This window comes from Rattus norvegicus, chromosome 4, assembly GCF_021556685.1.
Source record: "Rattus norvegicus strain SHRSP/BbbUtx chromosome 4, alternate assembly SHRSP_T2T, whole genome shotgun sequence".
In the NCBI taxonomy this organism is placed as follows: domain Eukaryota; kingdom Metazoa; phylum Chordata; class Mammalia; order Rodentia; family Muridae; genus Rattus; species Rattus norvegicus.
The window spans coordinates 21,809,009-21,818,379 of record NC_141537.1 but is presented as its reverse complement, the minus strand read 5'-3'; the positions used below and the strand labels follow the sequence as shown (position 1 = coordinate 21,818,379).

Here is a 9,371-nt window from a genome sequence, read left to right as displayed (position 1 = left end):
ATTCGTGAAGATGCAAAGGAATAGTAGGAAAAGATTCTTGTAAATTTATAATAATTTGATAGGGTGTGGTGATGAGATCTCCTACTATTAATGTGTGGTTTTCTCTAAAAATTCAAGCTGGAGTAATGCTTCTTTTACGGTTCTGTGTGTGCTAGTGTTTGGAGCATGAATGTTCACAATCAAGATGTAATCTTGTTGGGTTTATCTTTGATGGGTATAATATCTCCCTCACCATGTCTTTTGACTCAACGTGGTAGAAATTTTATTTTCCTCGACATTAAAACATCTGCTCCAGCTTTTTGGGTGTGTCAGATTGCTTGGAATTTTAAATTCAGGACTTTATTCCAAATCTGCAACTGCCTTTGCTGCTGAGGTATGTTTCTTGTGTGTAGCAGATTGAAGAATTTCTTTTGCATCGATTGTATTATCTTTTGCCTATTAGGTTGGAGTCGAGTCCTTCGATGTTGAAAGATGTTAATAACTAATGATGGTTAATTTCAGTAATTTAGATAACTGTTGTGGTGGTGATGGTTTTGGCGGCGACAGCAGTGTTGTGGAGGAGTGGGAGGTGGGGCCTGAGTTTGTGGGTTTGTGTTCCACTTTTCTTTTTGGTGCTGTGAAATTATCTACCCCGTTTTGTTGAATATAGTAATCCTCCTCCAGATGCAGGTTTCTTTCTAATATCTTTGTAGGGCTGTGTGTGGGAGTCAAAGTTTATATTAGAATCGGTCATGGGAATCTAGTTTCCTTCCTTTGTCGAGAATGAAAGTTTTGCTGGGTATATTAGTGTATGTTAGCAGTTTTATTGTATAATATCTATAAAACACCTGCCCAGCAACTTCTGTGTTTCAGGGCCTCTGTTGAGAAATCAGGTTTAATTCTCATTGATCATGAGTGAGATCAAACAGACACAAATAACTTATGTGGTATCTATTCACCTGTAAGGGATATTACCTGTAAAATACAAGATAAAGTAAACAGGATAAAAAGAATCTCCAAAGCCGCACAACACAGAGAAAAGTTGGAGAAGTATTGAACCCTTCTAACAAGGAGAAAGCAAATAGAGGTTGAGGGTAGATGGACAGAGGGTTCCGAGTTGGTCATCAGGTAAGGCAGGGTATGGGATCATGGAGGTAGAGAGACGTGTATTGGTAATGGGACATCTCTGGGCCTGAGAGCTTACTGGAACAAGTGGGAAGACACAAGGTGATCTGTCGGCAAGCACAGATGAGACTCCTAACAATGGGGGATTTGATCCTGAAGTGGCCCCTCCCTGTAACATGACATTATGATCAAACATTCTTCTTCTCCTCCTCCTCCTTTTCTTTGTCCTCCTTGTCCTCCTTCTCCTTCTTGTCCTCCTCCTCCTCCTCCTCCTCCTCCTCATGCTTCTTCCTCTTCCTCCATTCACTAGCTCATTTGGACTTCTCCCTGCCTACCTCCACGTCTAATCCACCAGTCCCTAGAAAACCCTCTTGGGAAAAGTGTGTCTTCTCTCATTTTCATTCCTCCACAGTGCGTTCTTCTAAGCAGCCAGGCTCTTCTCTCTGTACCCAAACAATTCAGGCATATCCTCTTCATCACATCTTCCTGTGATTTATCACACAGTCTACTTTTCAAATATACCTTCCCTTTCAAACACTGGTCACTCCTTCTAACCCAGCTGTATAAAAAGTGCACATCTACAGTCCATGCAGCGGGTTTAAAAGCATGCGCTATGACAGAGAAACACCTCAACTACAAACAGTCCTTTTAGCTAAACACACCATTTTGGGGGTTCACATTACTACCACATATCCTGAAACAGTGCTGTGCAGTGGTAGCCAGGGCTCTGTGTGTCCAGGGCTTGTCTCTACCATGTGGGCTGAGGTCAAGTGTGTGGGCATATTCATTCACTGGGGACCGAGGCATGGTAGAATGCATACACAACTCTTTCTTTTTCCTCTAGTATTTAGATGTCTAGCACCGATTTGATGGATTGTATTTGATTTCTGTGTGTGTTGGGCATACAACCGCTTTGGCCAACAAAGCATACAACAAGTCAGGATAAACAAATGACTGCCAACCACTCTGCCCAATCCTGGAGGTAAATTGATCCAGAAATGTGGCCGCTCTGATCACATCAAGGGAATTGCAAGCTCAGTGTGATCCTTCTGGACACACCCTTCATACACGCCTTTAATCCCAAACAAGCTAATCCTACTGGAAGGCAGACAAATTGTTCAATCAGAGTACAGAGGGTGTGTCAGAGATTGGATACACCCATCTCTCCTATATAAGCACAGCAAAAGAAGGGAGAGTTTTTGTCCGTGAGCAGAGTTGCCTGCAGTTGGGAGTGCATTAGCCGAGCGCATTGCAGTGCACTTGAGCTCCGTTGAGAGTGTGTCCATAGACCATTCAACGCAGAGAATAAGAAGGAGTCAGAAGATCAGAACAATAGACAGAATTATTTTGAGCAAAGCCCTGTGAAGTTTGGAGAGTCCGGGTTGAATCACTCATCTTGGAGAGCTGTTGGAATTGAAACAGTCTACCAGAATTCAGGAAGAACAAGAACTTATTCAAAATTAAGCAGGTGAGACTATAATTTCTTCTGGCAATTAAAAGGTACATCTGGTTTATTTGGGGGGTTTACATCGGGGGCAAACCCAAAGTGATTATCCACCAATACAGCCCACAGGTCCTCTGAGAAAAAGCTCCAGAAGAGACATTCACCAAGGTTGTCTCCAGAGGAAGAATCATTTCCTCAAGCTCTGCAGGGGACCCAGAGACATTCTGAAACTCTGGAACCACTGGAGACTTAAGGCCAGAGCAAGGCACCGATCAGAGGACTCAGACAAGGTAAGCCTTACCAAGTCAACAGAAAAGACACTTTACCTTGTATAGGCAGACTTTGACTGCATTACCAATGGAAAATTCCAGGGCCGATCCCTCACACACAAGTGTAAAGATTGGAGACTACCAGAAGATAGTTGAGAAAGCCTTGACTTTGCTGATTGCATGTGTGATTTCGGGCATAAGCGTCTACCAATTTTCAGTTGCAATCTTCATATATTTCCTCTTAGAAGAACTGAAAAATAGACATCTACAACTAGAAATTCTCTCAAAAAAGGTTGCAAAGCTAGCTGGGCAACAACAAGAAATAGGTGTGCTAGGGGCAAAAGTAGCCATGATATTACAAAGGCTGGAAAGACCAACGGCAGAGGAAGCAAGAGAACAGGAAGTGCTTAATTGTGAACCTGTGGTGCCTGATAAAATCGAGGCTGAAGACAGACAGCCCATTGAACATACAGCACCCCCTCTTACGGACCTTACTGAGGCAGGTTCACCATCTGCACTATCTTTCCCAGCGGCCCGGGAACAGAGGCCTGAAAATGGTTTGCAAGAGCAAACAGGAATTTCAGGTCCGAATAATAGGAAGCCGGACTGTGCGGAGCCTCCTCGCTCTTGCAGCTCTCCTCACCTCAAGCCAAAGGCTCCCCAAACGGACCCAGCGCTGCTGCCCCAGCACTTAACTTCACATACTGATGCAAGATTGGCTCGACCCTGCGATCAAATCTATTCCTCCATTACCCGGGATCAAAGATTTCAAGATATTCTGAAAATACCATACCAGCTGGACTTAAGAAATGAACCAGCCAGAGAAGATCTGAAGCATATCGTTATAGATGGCAGTAATGTTGCAATGGCCCATGGTCTGAACAAGTTCTTTAGTTGCCGTGGCATTGCCGTTGCAGTTGAATATTTTTGGAAGCTCGGCCACAGAAACATCACTGTGTTTGTCCCACACTGGAGAACCGGTCGGCATCCTGATGCCACAGAGCAGCACTTCTTAAGCCAGCTCCGGGAGCTTGGGCTATTAGCTTTCACTCCTTCCCGGACGAACCTTGGGCAGAGAATTGCTTCTCATGACGACAGGTTCCTGCTCCACTTAGCAGAAAAGACTGGTGGCATCATTGTAACCAATGACAACTTGAGAGAGTTTGTGACCGAGTCCGTGTCCTGGAGAGAAATTATCGCAAGAAGGCTGCTTCAGTACACTTTTGTGGGGGACATATTTATGGTTCCTGACGACCCTCTGGGAAGACATGGACCTCGGCTCGGAGAATTTCTTCGAAGGGAGGCCTTTCTTCTACACACGCCTCCAAAACTCGATGCCCAGTCAGATGTGCGCACATTTGGCCACGCCATCCAGAGCCGCAATAGCCAGGGAGCCCAAGCAAGCCCTGGTGCTCCACCCAGGACCAGGCTTCTGCAGAGAAAAGCGCTCTGAGGGTGGCCTTTGTGAATGGCCTTCCCGGACGCTGAGCAAAACCTGATGTTCGACCAGATTCTGGCGGCTCATCCCTACTTGAGAGTCCCGAGTGCCCTCTCCGTCCTGGTGATTTGCTGCAAGCTGTCCTGAGTGCCCAGGGACAATGGGAGCCCTGGGTGGGAGGTTGGAACTGCCAACTGCGGGAAGTGCCATAATGTGAAGGAACCCAGTGTAATGTTCATTGGGATAGAAAACAAAAGGGAAGGGGATATGTGCTGTATACAACATGAGATGCTCGCTCCACAGCAAGGGGAAATGAGTACTCCCCGAAAGACACTGAAGAATGCTGCCTCACGGAAGTAGAACCTTAAGGGTTCTCGGAACGTCCTTTGGCTGGGCTCGGTGGAACAGAGAGTTGAAGGAAAGGTACAGCTGAAGCAAACATGGGAGGGAGAATGTTCAGGGAAAGCCAGCAACAAAAGAGACGAGTGATGTTGATGAAAGAATCCAGGCAAACGAAATGCATGGACTCATCTGTCTTCCTTGCATTGCTTGGTTGAGCTACCTTTTCCTGAACTCCACGGAGAACGGTCCAACAAAACCTTCCGGGAGTGGGCTTGCAGCTTCTGCGGGCTTGAACTGCTTGGCCGAGTGATGTCAGCTGACAGATGTGCTGAGGCTAGACCTGTTGAGCACAGGTGATATATGGAGGGATAGAAATAGAACTTGAGGGTCTCGTGTCTTCTTCAGTGGTCTTCCATTCCCTGAGAGAAGCACAGCTGAGAACCTCTCCTGGTCTTCCTCCTGCTGAGGCATGCTTAGCCTGAGGTCTGGCTGTCACTGCTGGTTTCTGCCACAGCTGCTGCTCCTTGACTGCTATCCTGACTCTACCAAATTGGAGTGCTGCTGTATCCCTGAAGTGTTTGCTGGCGGACTGAGCTGCCACTTTCTGGACAAACTGAGCGTGGCTGCTCCAAGGAAACAACTATTTGTGTGCTTACAGAGAGGAGACTCGCATGGCAGCATTCTGTGAGGCCCAACCAGCAGCTTACGAATTCATCTGGAGGTACTTTCACACAACCATTGGACAGAAGCCAGAGAGAAATGTGGTTCTCTTAAGGAGAAGCTGGAGGATCTGAGAAGCGTGGAGGCCCCTCGGGAAGACCAAAAGGACTCAACTAACCTGGATCCTCAAGATCTTAGAGAACAAGCAACCAACCAGACAGCGTATATCTTCTGAGAGGAGGCCTCCAACACATATACTGCAGAGGACTGCCTTTTCAGGTCCCATAGAATAGATGCAACTAAGCCGAGGGAGACTTGAGGCCTCAGGGAGTGGGGAGGTCTGGTTGGTGGGGAGAGGTATTGGGGAACAGCCCATTGGACAGTGGGAGGTGGGAGGTGTTCTGGGATGAGTGTGGAATGGCATGGGGATGATGACTGGACTGTAAATGTAAGACTAAAGTATAATAAAAGGAAAAATTGAACCTTTCTAAACTGGTCCATGTTCACATTATCCTTTCTTGTTCTCTTTCTCCGATGGGTGGTGGGCCATAAGGGAGGATGAAGAGTTTAAGAAACACTGTGAAGAAGCTTTTTAGGTTATCTCACTCATGATGATATTTTCTAGTCCTAACGGTTTGCCTACGAATTTCATAAAGTCCTTCTTTTAAATAGTTGAGTAGTACTCCCTTGAGTAAACGTACCACATTTTCTCCATACATTCCTCTGTTGAAAGACATCTGGGTACTTTCTGGCTCCTGGCTAGTATGAATAAGGCTGCTATGAGCATAGTGGTGGAAGTGTCTTTGTTCTAGGTTGGAGCAAGCTTTGGGAATGTGCCCAGGAATAGTATTGCTGGGTCCTAAAGGAGCATTTTGTCCACATTTCTGAGGAACTTCCAGACCGATTTCCAGAGAGCCTCTACCAGCTTTCGGTGTCACCTAGATAGGAGGATGGTTCCTTTGTCTCCACATCCTTGCCAGCATCTGTTGTCACCTGAGTTTTGAACTTAGCCACTCTGCCTGTTGGGAGACAAAATCGCAGGGTTGTTTGTAATTGCATTTACTTGATTACTGAGGATGTTTAACCTTTTTCTCATTGCTTCGGGGCCATTCAGTACTCCCCACTTAAGGTTCTTTCATAATTTCCCCACTTTTATTTGGCTTATTCTGCTATCTGCATTCTAAATTTTTGAGATCTTTGTAGAGTGTAGATATTAGCCTTCTATTGGATGGAGGTTTGGTAAGATCTTTCTTTCCCCATGCAGTTGGTCTCTGTTTTGTCCTATTTACACGGCCATATTACTTACAGGATCTTTCCGAATTCATGTGGTCCCATTTTGCTTTGTTCTTTTGGTCGGTTTGTTATTTTTGTTTTTATTTTTTATCGTTTGGGTTTTTCTTTCTTTTTTGATTTGGTATTTGCTTCAATTATTCCCTTTTCTTTTTGATCTTAGAGCGTAAACCATTTGCCTTCTGATCAAGGAACTTTCTTTCCCCTTTGCCTCTCAGTTCCAGGATCTGACCCACATTCTCTTCTTTCAGTTTCAGAGTATCTGGTTTTGCATGGCGGTCTTTGATCTACTTGGAGTTGAGCTTTGTACAAGGAGATGAGAATGTATCAATTTCCTTTCCTCCACGAGGAGATCTCCACTGGAAAGAGCACCATTTCTTGAAAAGTAGGTCTTTTTCCTATTGGGTGATTTTAGCTCCTTTGTCAGGGTCAAGTGACCATAGGTGTGTGAGTTCATTCCCGGGTCTTCAATTCTGTTCCCTTGATCTTCCTGCCTTTCCTTGTACTGGGCACTCTTTATCTCTATTGCTCCGCAATAGAGGTTGAGATCATGGGGGATGGTTCCTACCTTCTTATTGTGAAGCAGCAACACATTTCTTATACACTGTCGTGGAATTACCGTTCAGTGAGACTAAACTTTCCAATGATATGGATGCGTGGGTTCTTTAAAACTACAAGCATACCAACCAAACGCCAATGTTTTACATTCGTGAAGATGCAAAGGAATAGTAGGAAAAGATTCTTGTAAATTTATAATAATTTGATAGGGTGTGGTGATGAGATCTCCTACTATTAATGTGTGGTTTTCTCTAAAAATTCAAGCTGGAGTAATGCTTCTTTTACGGTTCTGTGTGTGCTAGTGTTTGGAGCATGAATGTTCACAATCAAGATGTAATCTTGTTGGGTTTATCTTTGGTGGGTATAATATCTCCCTCACCATGTCTTTTGACTCAACGTGGTAGAAATTTTATTTTCCTCGACATTAAAACATCTGCTCCAGCTTTTTGGGTGTGTCAGATTGCTTGGAATTTTAAATTCAGGACTTTATTCCAAATCTGCAACTGCCTTTGTTGCTGAGGTATGTTTCTTGTGTGTAGCAGATTGAAGAATTTCTTTTGCATCGATTGTATTATCTTTTGCCTATTAGGTTGGAGTCGAGTCCTTCGATGTTGAAAGATGTTAATAACTAATGATGGTTAATTTCAGTAATTTAGATAACTGTTGTGGTGGTGATGGTTTTGGCGGTGACAGCAGTGTTGTGGAGGAGTGGGAGGTGGGGCCTGAGTTTGTGGGTTTGTGTTCCACTTTTCTTTTTGGTGCTGTGAAATTATCTACCCCGTTTTGTTGAATATAGTAATCCTCCTCCAGATGCAGGTTTCTTTCTAATATCTTTGTAGGGCTGTGTGTGGGAGTCAAAGTTTATATTAGAATCGGTCATGGGAATCTAGTTTCCTTCCTTTGTCGAGAATGAAAGTTTTGCTGGGTATATTAGTGTAAGTTAGCAGTTTTATTGTATAATATCTATAAAACACCTGCCCAGCAACTTCTGTGTTTCAGGGCCTCTGTTGAGAAATCAGGTTTAATTCTCATTGATCATGACTGAGATCAAACAGACACAAATAACTTATGTGGTATCTATTCACCTGTAAGGGATATTACCTGTAAAATACAAGATAAAGTAAACAGGATAAAAAGAATCTCCAAAGCCGCACAACACAGAGAAAAGTTGGAGAAGTATTGAACCCTTCTAACAAGGAGAAAGCAAATAGAGGTTGAGGGTAGATGGACAGAGGGTTCCGAGTTGGTCATCAGGTAAGGCAGGGTATGGGATCATGGAGGTAGAGAGACGTGTATTGGTAATGGGACATCTCTGGGCCTGAGAGCTTACTGGAACAAGTGGGAAGACACAAGGTGATCTGTCGGCAAGCACAGATGAGACTCCTAACAATGGGGGATTTGATCCTGAAGTGGCCCCTCCCTGTAACATGACATTATGATCAAACATTCTTCTTCTCCTCCTCCTCCTTTTCTTTGTCCTCCTTGTCCTCCTTCTCCTTCTTGTCCTCCTCCTCCTCCTCCTCCTCCTCATGCTTCTTCCTCTTCCTCCATTCACTAGCTCATTTGGACTTCTCCCTGCCTACCTCCACGTCTAATCCACCAGTCCCTAGAAAACCCTCTTGGGAAAAGTGTGTCTTCTCTCATTTTCATTCCTCCACAGTGCGTTCTTCTAAGCAGCCAGGCTCTTCTCTCTGTACCCAAACAATTCAGGCATATCCTCTTCATCACATCTTCCTGTGATTTATCACACAGTCTACTTTTCAAATATACCTTCCCTTTCAAACACTGGTCACTCCTTCTAACCCAGCTGTATAAAAAGTGCACATCTACAGTCCATGCAGCGGGTTTAAAAGCATGCGCTATGACAGAGAAACACCTCAACTACAAACAGTCCTTTTAGCTAAACACACCATTTTGGGGGTTCACATTACTGCCACATATCCTGAAACAGTGCTGTGCAGTGGTAGCCAGGGCTCTGTGTGTCCAGGGCTTGTCTGTACCATGTGGGCTGAGGTCAAGTGTGTGGGCATATTCATTCACTGGGGACCGAGGCATGGTAGAATGCATACACAACTCTTTCTTTTTCCTCTAGTATTTAGATGTCTAGCACCGATTTGATGGATTGTATTTGATTTCTGTGTGTGTTGGGCATACAACCGCTTTGGCCAACAAAGCATACAACAAGTCAGGATAAACAAATGACTGCCAACCACTCTGCCCAATCCTGGAGGTAAATTGATCCAGAAATGTGGCCGCTCTGATCACA

General features: G+C 44.6%; 1 pseudogene; it reads left to right on the top strand.

Annotated features, from left to right (window-relative positions):
- Positions 1-487: 487 nt before the first annotated feature.
- On the top strand, positions 488-4,270 carry LOC148006236 (NEDD4-binding protein 1 pseudogene; annotated as a pseudogene).
- The last annotated feature ends 5,101 nt before the right edge of the window (positions 4,271-9,371 follow it).